The following is a 13,259-nucleotide window of genomic DNA, read 5'->3' on the forward strand; positions in this document are numbered from 1 at the left end:
ATCAAAATGTTAGGTCCAAAAATGTAAGTTTTATAGTGTCTTTGTAGTCATTTGTAAAACAAACACCCTATACACAGCCTGGCATAAGTAGAAGTATCTACTGATGAGAGGTCATGAACTAGAAAACGGAGGCTATTGCCGATTAGGACTAAAGAAACTAGTAGTGCTCAGTGAAAGCTTCCAAAGCAACAAGCCAGCACGTAGCCTGACAGTGATTTTGGTCAAAAGGCGCAAGTTTACTCAAAAAAAAAATACTAAAAAGAAAAGAGATTCGAACTGTTCCCAGCATTATACTACCTTCTCATTTCTCACTTTTAGAAAACAGTCTTTTTTTCAGTTTAAAATTTTATCATCTGAACCACAACTTAAAATACTAAAAAATTAAATACAAACTAATGGCAAGTTTCCCCATCTAGTGCCAAATGATTTGAAACGTGTTAGTTTCTACATTACAGCTTTAGTCACACAACTATAAACATATATTTTGTCTATTTTATTTTTTTAAATGTACCTTTTATAGTATTTTAAATCCAAATTCATAACAGACCATATTGTCATAGAAATGAAGGCAAATAAGAAATAAATTAACAACAGCAGATTAAACCTGAAGTTTCAAGTTTAAGGAAATTGAGTAAATTTATGCAACAGCAAAACAAAACACCACTACCAAGTATCTGCTGGCTATGTTCTGGAAAAAAAAATTAAACAAAATATGATAGCATGACAAACTTATTTTTTCAACATATTTTAATATTTTGGCTACTTAACAGTCAAGTTTCTATGGATTAGAATTTTCCTGTATCCTCAACAATTTCAGTTATGAAAATATAAAAAAAAGTAAGGAAAGGAATCACAAGAGAAAAATCTGATCATCTTGGAATGAAAGTATGACTGTATATTACTACAGGTTTTAAAGGACAGTCATAGTGGGCCCAATCCTGAAAATCTGTTGCCTGATCATGTAAGTGAGGCTATGCAAGATCAGGACGACGATATACTCCTAATTTTAACTGAGTACTAAACTATCCACAAAGGACCTGATAAAAGTAAAAGTTTGGTTGATCTAAGATACATTAGCTAGACATACCTATCTCTACTTAAATCTCCTTGTGTTGATGCTTCTCACTGCCATAAAGCACTAATGTTAAACTCTCTTTTGTTGAATGATGGATATGCACTTTAGACATAGGTGAATCTACATATACAAGTACCAGATTAGGAGTCAGGGACTCTTATATTTTAATCATGGCTGTCACTGATTCACTATTTAGATCTTTGGGAAGTTAGTGTTAAATCCTACTCCCACTAAAATCACTGAAAGTTGGCCATGAACTTCAACGATGCATGATAGGGACCCTATATATCTGTGCCTCATTCTCCCCATCTGTAAAATGGGAACTGCACCTCCTCTAACAGAGTGATCAGAGTACTGTACAAATGTTAACTAAAGCACCATAAAAAGTATTATTATTCCATAAACAATTTAAATTCCTTTCAGTTTAAAATTATTTTTTAAAATTATCCTCCTAGTATTTAAACGTCATGAACCACATACAGGATCATATACTGACAGTTTCAGTTAACGTCAATGCCAATACTCAGAATCCCAACTTCAGTGGAAGCAGTATCATGAACTTAAAGAGAAGGTTATTTTTAAAAATAATATGTTAAAGCAAATTATCCTTGTATGTATGTATGTTCATTTCCTGGCACAAAAAGCTTTTGTTATAATAAAAAGTACAGCAACTGTTCAAACGAATAACCATGGCTTCACTGTATTACAGCTTCTACATATATCTGTAATAGAATATCTTTACATTTGTATATTTAGATGCTATTTTTATGTGGGCCACTTTGATTATGTAGGCCATTTTGAACACTTCCGCTCCCCCCATCTTATCACTTGAAGTTTCAGGCTGGTAATCTGTTTTCCATATAATTCATTTACTTCTGAAAAAATCACTTTTCTAATTTCTAGTTTATTATATGACAAGTTTACCTAAACCAAAATCGGAAAGTGAAATGTGGGTATGTTTATCTTTTATCTTGTAACTACTGCTTAGAATATACTAATTTTAGGAAGAAAAATGAATAATATTTAAAATGCATTTGTGATATTCAAAAACACTGAAAGATTCCCACATTACTTTGTTTTAAGAGCTCTCAACTCTCAGGAACTTTAAGAGCTCTTAATTTAAAACCACCAAAAAGATTACAAATACTTCAACATGTTAGAAAGGTCTTGTATTACAGATATGGCTCAAGTAGGAAAAATGGACATTAGTTATATTTTTATTCCTATATTTCATTGAGGGAAAAGTCTTGCATTTATAAAGTAACTGAGAACATTGCAAATTAGACACAAAACAAGATGTAGAGAGAAAGAAAACACACACAGGGCAGAAGGAAAATAGGTAAGTTAAGGATGTGCCTCACGTTTTGATGTATAGCTCTTTTCCTGTTACAGTGTAACATACTAGTTATGATTCATAAACTGTTCTTTTTGACAGTACCAGGAATGTTTGTGCTCTAAATCTGAAATCATTTAGACTTTGTAGTTAAACTTTGCAATTAATAACCAAAAGAACACGAATACACAAATACAGTTGAGAATTGTTAATATGAAAACAATTGGAGATAAAGTAGACATTTGTGATGTGTCTGCACAACAACATTTGTCCTTGCTGTTTTCACAATACACTACATCTGACTTGTTAATTACAACTAGAGAGAAACAGCACACAGTCTAGACGGTTATCTACAAGCTTTGGTTACTATGAACATGATCGATGAAACATTAACCCATACATACTTAGTTCTGACAATAAAGATGACATTTCTGTATTTGATCTGAGCAACTAAAACATAATTTTTGTTAGTAGAGACTAGTAAGTGACATAGGCTGACAACACTGTAGTGACATACAATTAGAAAGAGCTTTCTCGCTACATTATAATTATCATGAGTGTTAGCATTCATCTTCGAAGCCTAAAGTGTTTGACTTTAAACTGTAGCTGAAAGCTATTAAAACAAAAGAAAAAACAAATAGCTGAAAGCATTAGGAGTGGAGATCACTACAACTCTTACTTGTATCTATTGCCTCTGCAACTGTCCAATGACCAGAGCACATAAGGGTGGAACGATGGTAATGTTTAAATATATTCTTAATTGTGATTACCTCTAAGGATCAATAAAAAATTAGACCCATCCCCTATTCACTAAGGGAGAGAGAGATCATCGTGTTGCTGACCCAGAAAGAAAACCATTTCATTCTATCAGCCTCACCAAGGATTTGGGTCTTGCTGTGAAATGTACTATCATCTCCCTTTAAATAAATAAAGAAATAAACAAATAATAGTACTACTAATAATACAACTGGAATTCAAGCGTCTCAAGAAAAACTTCCCTTATAAGCTACTGCCTACTCCCCCACAATTTTAAGTACGAGAAGAAATACTGCAGACTTACTGTATCTCTGCTAAGTTTACTAAGATGCCAGTTTACGCTCCCAGAACGGTTAGGGGAGGCCACACACACAACCCCCCGCCTGGCACGGCTGGATTGCAGTTAAGCAGTACCATGATTCCAACCGAGGGGCAATGGAAGCATCGTTCTGGGGCGCGAGTAGCCCAGGGAGGAAAGAGAGAGCGAGCGAGCCCCGCCACCCTGCAAATCCACCCAGTCCACTTGTTAGAGCGCTCTGGCAGAACGGCAACCGTGAGCAAAGGAGACCCCCTATAGGCAAAAAAGGAGAGTTTATTCCTCCTTCCTACACAGAGCTAAACACAGACACACAACACGGGAACTGATGCGCGGGAGCTAGAGTGCACACGCACAGCGCACACCGCTGTGGAGAGAATAATCGCCACCAAGCTGATAATACCGAGGAGCGGGGGGCAGGACACATTCGCGGACAGATGTCCACACACGCCTAAGGCACCTGGACGGCTCCGATGGTCGGCGCGGGTGTGTTTCTCTCTCGCTCTGAAAAGCCCGCAGCTGTCACCAGTCGGAGGCAGGCAGCGGTCAAGGCTGGGCGAGCGGGCTCGAGACACGCACGCAGCGGCAGCCACCCCGCGCCCCGCTCCCCGGGCAGCCCCGACGGCAGCGGCAAAGTTCGGCTCGGAGCCCAGGCGAACTCACCTGGTGGCCAGAGGGGCTGGGCGGGAACTTTCAGCAGCGCCCCGGCTCAGCCCGGCGGGAGCCGCTAGCCATAGTCTCTAGCGCGGGTGCCCTGGCGTCTCTCCCCGGCGGCTACAGCGCAGGCGACTATAAATCCACATTGCTGCTGCTGCTGCTGCCGCCGCCGCCCCGCGTCCCCGCTCGGGAGGGACCGGCCGCGGCGGCGTGTCGGGGGGCGAGAGGGCAGCGGGGAGCCAGCCCGAGGCGAGCCGCGGCTCAGCCCCGCCGCAGGTGCAGGTGCCGCTGCTCTCCGCTGGGCGAGTGCCGGAGAAGCCGCTCGCTCCGCGCCGTTACATTTTGCTTCCCCGGCTGTTAACGAGCCTGCCCGAGCGATCCGAGCATGCGCGTCAACCGCCGCCCTCACTCTGCCGGCGCCGCGAGCCCCGGTAGGGGCGAGGCCGCGGGCGAGGACGGCGGCAGAGGGGCCCGAGTGGGCTCTCCTCGGAGCTGCGGGGCAGGCGGCAGCGGCCAGGGCGGGGACTCGGAGCCGAGGGCAGGGGAGACCCCCCCTCGTCGGGGTAGCGGTGAGCATCCCCGCCAGGCAGGGCAGCTCGTGGGCTTTGTCCTCCATTGACTCCCCACCCCAGTCCCACTGGCACCTCCTTCCCCACCACCGCTGAAGGGCGGGCGGGGGTGGGGGACCCTGTCTGTCTGCCTGCCCCCCCCCTCCCCGGGAGCCGTGCCAGCGCCCCGCAAGCGCGAAATCAGCCAACGCTTGGAGAGCCGCTGATCTGGCGGGTCAAACCTTTTCAGTTCATTAACAGGGTTTCTTAGGGTAGCGGCCACCCCTTCCCCTTCTTGTACTTCCCCTTGGCAACTACGGAGTTGGGTTACATTTGAGGACCGCATAGGTGGTGGGGAAACCCTCTAGCGAGCCCCTTTCTTAACGCTTAGTTTAATCAAGTCACTCCCTGAAGACTGAAAATCCTAAACGGCGCTGCTACACCTTGTAGGAAATGTCAGTACCTGAAGGCTGACATATGCTTCATCACTTCACGCCGTCTGTCCATAGACTGTGGCTCCATTACTCTTCAGAGGATCTCCTCTGTAATTTCAGGATTCAGCAATCGTGAGCAGCAGTACACAGATAATGGGGATTCCAAAACAGCTTTTGCAGGGGTGGTTTAAATTGAGCACCAGCAATTACCTTTAAGATTGTTTTTGCACAGAGGAATGAGAAGAGCTGGAAATGATTGGCTTCCTGGAGCTGATATTTCTGGTGGTTCTGGCGATCATAGACCTAGTCTACACTCAACGCTGCATTGATTTATAAATCAATCACTTTCCCAGAACCTTTCAGTGCAAGTCTATGTGTGGGATACTCTTTACAAAAAATAAATACATTTTGGTCACCTTATTTTAAAATAAGTCAATGCCTAGACTTGCACCAAATAACTAAGTCAGTTTTAATTCACTGGTTTTGGTTTTTATTTCACTGCAAATGTGTGTGTAGACCAGCCTCGTCTCTAACCCTCTTCATAATGTACGGTATACCTTGTTGTTAGCATGTATCCCAAGCAGACTGCTCTTTTTGTTTTCATGAGTGTCTGTAAATAACATGTTGGGGGAAGTTCCTGATCTTAAGGGTTGAACCAAAATTAGCCCCCTCGCCTTCCCATCATATTACTCATTCAGTCAAACGTGAAGTACACATGATGCCCACATAACCGAGGTCAGTATCTGCTATGCCAGTAAAACAGAAAGGTGCCCACTGGAATTTGATTCCATGTGTCTTCCCAAACATTTGAGAACATGAAACACTTTCACATGTGGTTTTGATGTTGGAAAAGAATTTCATAACAGTGTTGTTACTTTCGAGTAAGCAACAATTAAAATTAAACAAGAAAACTGCCCTGGCTAAGTGGAAATGCTGGCCTAAAGCACAGACCCTTCTTCATGAAAAAATCCTTTTTACACTGTGTATGTGCACATTCAGTGTGTCTCCCCAATGTGTACACAGAGCTAGTGCCCTCAGTAAGAGCTTATTGACTTCAGTGGGGCTACTTGTGTGCTTAAAATTAAGTATGTGTATGTATGTTTGAAGGATTGTGGCCTAAGTCTTTATCTTTGCAATTAAGCACTTGATTCAGAGAAGTGATTTTTATTCAGACAGTTTAAACAGTTCTGTTTGTTTTTTGAGACACCTATTTATCTCAAAACACTTGTAAGAAAAGATCTGTTGCTTCAAGAATCAACATCCCCTCTTCAGTTAAAAGATGAGAAGGCTCCCAATGCCCACTTGAGTCATCTATCCAAGAAGGGAAGGCACAACTTAACATTCCTGCTATTTTTGAAGTAAAATACAATCTGAAAGAAATAAAGAGAAAAGCCAAACAAACTTTCAGCTCTTCTCTGTTTGAAGCAGCAGCAAACATGGGCACAAACTCAAATTTCCTCTTCTGGCCATCTTTAAGAAATTGCCACTTTAAATGGTTAAAAATGTGTATAATGTTAAACTTATGGGGAAAAGTAAAAGTGGACGGAGAATATAGCTTGGTTGTTGCTGAATTATTTCAATGGCCAAAGCAAAGACAGTGGGACAGTTCATTGTGCAATACAGTCCACTTTCATGGACTAGAGCTTTCTACAACAGTTAAAACCAGGGGTGACCTGTTGCTTGTAAACAGTTTTGTTTTGCTGACAGATTATTTCCACAACAATTTCAAATTTACTAGGCCAATATGCATGTTGCTCTCCAGCTATTATTTAGCGTCATTGTGCTAAGTGCTGTACAACCCTATGAAAAGACCTGGATAAAATCCTGGACACACTGAAGTCACAGAGTTTTCACAATCAGTTTAGTTTATTTAACATTTGCAAAACTGTGTGCCAAATCCTTGCCTCCCTCCTGCTGTTTCGTGCTGGTCAGCACAAAGCATCTGGAAACCCAACTCATCCAGCTACCTGAGGATTCCACCTAACAAGCATGGAAGATTCCCAGCTGGTATAGAGCAGACATCGAAGACAAAAAGCATTGTGAGTGGTCAGGACCTCTGAAAATCAGTCTAAATAAGCCTGGATATGTTATTCCTATCAGCAGCACAAATATGCATATTCCACAGCACAATCACTTTAACTCTGACCCAAAATAAATATTATTTTCATGAACATATTACAAAATACTTTCTGAAAAAAACCCAAAAATTATATATCAATTCATTGAACCTCAAAAACTATTCCATGTACATATTAAAATTTAACATAAGTCAAAAGTAGTATATTTCCTATAAATGCTTCCTATTAAAGTACGTAAACATTATTAAGAAACAGTAATACCTGTGTTACCTGTCTATTGTCAATTGATATATAAACTTATATTTATCATATGCTAGTAAGAAAATGTCAAGATTTCAAAATGCATTAAGCAAATCAATCAACAGTGGGTCAGAGTTAAGGATGGCATGTTGTGACAAAATATTCATTTCTTTGCACTTGATAAAACTAATGAGCTCTGTTACTTTGTACCATGTGCAGTCATTCACACCTCTATGTGCAAAGTGAGTATAAAATACTACCTTTTTATAATGTTTTACATCCACTTTGCATAGGTGTAAATGACATGTGGATGTAAAACATTACCAAAACAGAATGGCAGCATTTTACAGCTACTGTGCACTCCCCTCATTTTGAAGAGGTATAAATGGTGACACAAGGTGAAAAGTAGTGAAGAATGAAGATTACCATGTATATGTTTATATAGCTTTGATTCTGGCATCCTTCCCAAACAGAATGTTGATAAACTACACCGTTTTACAGTATCCATTTAAAAGATACTCCAAATATATTTAGAGTCCATGAAATGTTCTAAGTAAAGGATAATGTTTACTAAAACTAAAAGAGGATGATATTCTTATAACGTTTAATACTAAATTGTTGATTTAAAACTCACCCTTGCTTAAGAAGGGTTTGAACTTCTTGGGAGAACACCTGGCAAAAATTGTTACCCATCGGACAAGAGCAAAGAGTAGGTGGGAGAAGCTATTTCTAAAGTGTTTCCCTTTCATTGATCACAACCTATTCCTTAAACCTAGGATGGAGACAGATCAGGGACATAATTTCTGATGGATGACAGACTATATAAGAAATTGTATCACCAGGTTAATCAGAGCTCGGCCAGGACTAGCACTTTTTGACTTAGACTTTCTATCAGAAACTGCAACCCATGGATCAGAGCTGGGGACAAGTGAGGAGTTGCAAATCTGGCACAGTTCACTGTCACTCTTGAGAAATTGAATTCCCAAGGTCAAGGACTAAAGACAAATTGCAGTTTTTTTGAAAGAAGAAAAAAACTGATATTAATATAATGTCATAATTGTAGCTGGGTGCAAAATCTGGCAGTGATGCATTTTCTTCCATTGTGAAAGACAGCTGCATGTAAAGAAGCAGAAGCCTTTCCTACACCCAAAAAGGATGGCTGGCAGAAGATACTTGTGCACAAGCTGTGGAAAAATAATGTAACATGTTGACTCTTCTACATTTGTGAGTTTGGGAGGGATTATTACCAAGGTCATGTGGCGTGTATTTGAGGGTGGGTGGTGCAGGAGTATGAGTATGAAACACTGCTAATGATGTTCCATGAAGCAACCAAAGTGACGCTGTGAATACAGGCAGCATGACAAAGGCTGCCAGAGTGGGTGCCATAGGAGGGAGTGGAGCATGCATATGGTCCAGCAGTAATTCCAATAATTACCCGGAAGGTTGTTGCTCAGGATACTGGCCAGTAGCTCCCAGTCGTCACCTTTTGCCTTATTAGCTCAAGTTTACCAAAGATCCACTGGATTGGTTACTAGTTGGCATGATCCAACAGATTGTATGGCAAGAAAGAAAAGACGATTATGATCAGCAGAAAGGTCTTTGTAATGTTTTTCAATTCCCACAAAGTAAGATGTTTTAAATCACCTACAGTAAAAAAGTGAAGCACATAGTGCTCTCTCTGACTATAAGGGAAAGCTGGGGATAGGAAGAGAAGAAAACATCAGTTCACTCACTTCCCTTTCCTTAAGGGGAAGATTACTTGGCACTAGAGAAAGGCATATCTAGACTAGGCATTGTAGAAGACAAAAAACTTTCTGCTGAGAAAAGTGAAAATTGTCGCTTTTAAAAATCATTATTGAAAAAATATTGAATCTAAATTTCATGCTTGAATATTTGAGCTGTATGTTGAACAGCTACAGAAGATAAGAGGTGGATGTCTACACAGCTTTCCATCAGTGGAGTGGTAAAGGAAAGGAGTTTTTAAAGGGAGATCAAACTTCTAAATACCTGAATTATTTTTTAATTTTATAAGTAAAATTCTGAAACTGGAACTTTAAAAGGCTGTTCATTGTATCCTCCAGTTGGGAAGCGAACATGAAGAGAATGAAGCATTCCAATGAAGAATGAAGATAAGAATGAAGCAGTAATTTGCAGGGTATTTTGGATCCATCATTTGGTCACACATTTTTAGTTTAGAAAAATAATTTCTCTCACAGAGAACAGGTCAATTATCAAGGTCATTTAGCTTTTCTTTTACAAGTATAATGTCAAAAATTTAAAAATTTGGTGACTTCTTCCATTTCTTCTGTATTTCTCTCCTTTCCTTTATCAAATATTACCACAATATCATGTACTGCTCCAAATAATTTCATGTGACGGTGACATGATGACATTTAGAGGTGAATATGCTTTAGGAAGGACCATGTGTCCAATCTGCTTCTTTTTTCCTCTTATTATTTCATATTCTCCTTTCCTGTGTTTCTGCTGCTTTTCTTCCTTATTGCCTCTGTTTCAATACTTCCTCTTCTCTTCTTTTCACACATTTACTTCTCCTACCTTTGCAAATATACAGACACAAGATGCAAATCTCTTCATCTGCTCAGATTACTAGATTATAAAGTGAGAAGGGACCACTGATCATCTTGTCTGACCTCTTGCCTAACACAGGCCAGAGGAGTTCCCTAAATTAATTCCTGTTTCAACTAGAGCGTATCTTTTAGGGTGCATCTACACTGCAGCTGGGAGCATGCTTTCCAGCTCTAGTAGAGAGACTTGCACTAGCTCTGATTGAGGTATCATGCTAAAAAATAGCAGTGTAGCTGAGGGTAATGTGGGCAGTGGCTTGGGCTAGCCACCCAAGTATGTACCCAGGGAGTGTGGGTGAGTTTGCACTCAGGTGACTAGCCCAGCTACCACTTGTGCTACCCCGGCTACACTTATTTTTAGCATGCTAGCTCAATCAGGGCTAGCGCATTTGTCTACTCAAGATGGAAAGCATGCTTCCAGCAATAGTGTAGACACACACTTTAAAAAATCCAGTCTTGATTTTAAGATTTGCATTGAGGAAGAATAACCCACAACACGTTGTCATTTACCCTCACTGTTAAAAAATGTGCACTTAATTTTGAGTCTAAATTTATCTAGCTTCAAACTCTAACCATTGGGTCTTGTTACTCATTTGTCTGTTAAACTGAAGAGCCTTCTATTATCAAATTTCTGTTCCCCATGTAGGTACTCATAGATTGTCATCAAGGTTAGCCACCCCTTAACATCCTCTTTGATAAGCTACACAGCTTGAGCTCCTTCAGTCTTTTCCTTATAGCTCAGTAGAAATGTGAGAGTATCTTCATCCTCAGTTGTGGATGTCCCAAAGCACTTTCCTAAAATATTAGGTTGAAATCCTCAACAGGTCCAATGGAGTCAAGCTGGCAAAGAATTTGGCACTTAAGAGTACAAGCCCATTCAGAGATCAGCTTGTCAGATGTTCTAGTTGTTAATACATATAATAGTTTTCTGTTTTTATTTGGAGTTTTCAGTTCTGCATCAGAAACTACCTTCAAAAAGTCTAACAGTAACAGTATCCAGTGAAACGGAGTAATATACTCTTTTTGGAGCTATTACCTGAATTCTCCATAATTTCTAATACAAATTAAAAATATTCAGATGACTGTTAAAATAATGCAGATTATGGTAAAAGCTTACATATTTAGTTCTCTGAAATTTACTGAGGGAGCTTGCTGGGTTTTTTTAACCGTGCACTTCTACCCCGATATAACGCTGTCCTTGGGAGCCAAAAAATCTTACCATGTTATAGGTGAAACCGCATAATATCAAACTTGCTTTGAGCTGCCAGAGCACGCAGCCCCACCCCCCCTGGAGCGCTGCTTTACCGCATTATATCCGAATTTGTGTTATATAGGGTCGAGTTATATCAGGGTAGAGGTGTAGTTTAAAACAGCCTATACAAATCTTTTGCTTTAGAGAGATTTAAAATAGAAAAAAAGGCAAAATCTATCCAATCTTATAGAGTACAGGATTCTGTTATTGTTAAATTTTCATTTCTCATCCTAAATCATTAAATCAAAATGGAACAATGTAAACAAAACACCTGCTTCCAAAATCTGCCATAACAGCTATAGTCGTAACAGGCTGTAACATAAAAGATTTTCTTTCCTACTCCAACCTATGTTCCCAATGTGATTATGTTCCTGAACAGGAAGCAACTACTGCTGGCATTTAAAAATTACTTGAACTTCAAAACTTTCTGTTTGTGGTATCACCATAACCCTTTGAGTGAATTACTGCCATGTAATTAAGTCAGAGGTATCTATTTATATTTAAATAAAAAACAGTTTTGTGTGTTTCTAAAATTAAGATATACAATAAGAAAGATTTAACAATAGCGTACCCTTAATTACTGCCATCAAATGTTTAAAACTGAATGTTTTTGAAGGATGCAGAGCTAGATAATAACTAGATTTAGTAATTAAGTATTATTATTGTTCAGTATATCAAAAAGAGGTGTGAGTTTCTATATTTAGTAAAAGCTAGTAATTCCTTCAAAGTATGTGTACACTAGGCAAGTAATATATGTACAAGGCTAATCCTTGTACATATCCTTCTAACTCTTAAGATCTTATTTTCACTTGATTACCAGCAACAATCATTGGCTGAGAAGAGGGCAGCAGAGAGTCAGCTGAAGTAAATAGTGAAACATTTCTCTTCAATAGTGTGAACACATAAAAATATAGGAAACACACTGTGATAAACATTAATATTGGGGGATAACATAAATCCTATAAGCAAAGCTATAAGTGAGATTTGTTATACCATTCCAGACAAAATATATAGTACCTATGATCGCCTTGACTTCAGGAACCATTATTTACCCTGTGATTTTCCCAACTGTTGTTTTAAATATTTAAAACAAAAAAATGCAACATTGGTTGATTAGAGGCTAGTTTTTAATTAAATTAGAGCCACATGGATACCATTCTGATCTCATACATTCAATGGAGTTACATTGAATTTATGCTAATATTCTGGAGAGGAATATCAAGACCATATTTGTTTAAACTATAATTCAGTATCTTTGAATTAGAATACAGGGAAGAATCTCTTAACATGTTGTAAGCAAGTCTCCAAAATTGAACAGATGCATATGAGCAAGATTTATTGGGCTCGGGGATATTGGTCTTCAATGTGTAGTTTTTCTAACTATTATGATGATGTAGCACAATGTTTCTCTAAAGGAATATTGCCAAAGCCGGCTAATGTAATTTTGGAAGGTGGGGAAGATTGTTTCCCCAATTTCTGCATATACATTCAATGAAGAGGAATCTTATCTGAGTGTTAGTAGTATTCAGGGCTCTTAATTCTTCTCTGCTAATTTACATTTATATTCTTAATGCCTTGGTTGAGCCTAGGGAAATTTAACAGTCTATTTCATTAATGCTAACTTCCATAGAAATCCCAATATGCACAGAAGTTCCTAGATTGCAAGGTTTCTAGATGAGAATGAAGCAGCTAAGCATAACTGGTCAGTGGTTATAATAGTTAATAGGGCTGTCAAGCAAGTAAAAAAATTAATCTTGAAATTAAAATAATCACGATTAATCATACTGTTAAACACAATAGAATACCATTTATTTAAATATTTTTGGATGTTTTCTACCTTTTAAAATATATTGACTTCAATTACAACACAGAATACAAAGGGTACAGTGCTCACTTTCTATCATTATTTTTAACACAACTATTTGCACCATAAAAAAGATAAACAAAAGGCACAAGCATTTTTCAGTTTACCTCATACAAGTACT

General features: G+C 39.1%; 1 protein-coding gene and 1 long non-coding RNA gene across 8 annotated transcripts in view; one reads left to right on the plus strand and one right to left on the minus strand.

Annotated features, from left to right (window-relative positions):
* The window catches only part of TENM1 (teneurin transmembrane protein 1), a 517,028-nt gene extending 512,551 nt beyond the window's left edge, over positions 1-4,477 (minus strand). For all 7 annotated transcript variants that reach the window (XM_045030001.1, XM_045030000.1, XM_045029999.1 and 4 more), the window contains exon 1: positions 4,144-4,477. The gene's annotated coding sequence lies outside the window, so the exon portion shown is untranslated. The remainder of the gene's footprint in view (positions 1-4,143) is intronic.
* An 84-nt stretch (positions 4,478-4,561) lies between these two features.
* Positions 4,562-13,259, plus strand: part of LOC123377289 — a 45,311-nt gene continuing 36,613 nt past the window's right edge. The window contains exon 1 of the long non-coding RNA XR_006582161.1: positions 4,562-4,706. This is a non-coding gene — a long non-coding RNA (uncharacterized LOC123377289). The remainder of the gene's footprint in view (positions 4,707-13,259) is intronic.

This window comes from Mauremys mutica, chromosome 9, assembly GCF_020497125.1.
Source record: "Mauremys mutica isolate MM-2020 ecotype Southern chromosome 9, ASM2049712v1, whole genome shotgun sequence".
NCBI lineage: Eukaryota > Metazoa > Chordata > Testudines > Geoemydidae > Mauremys > Mauremys mutica.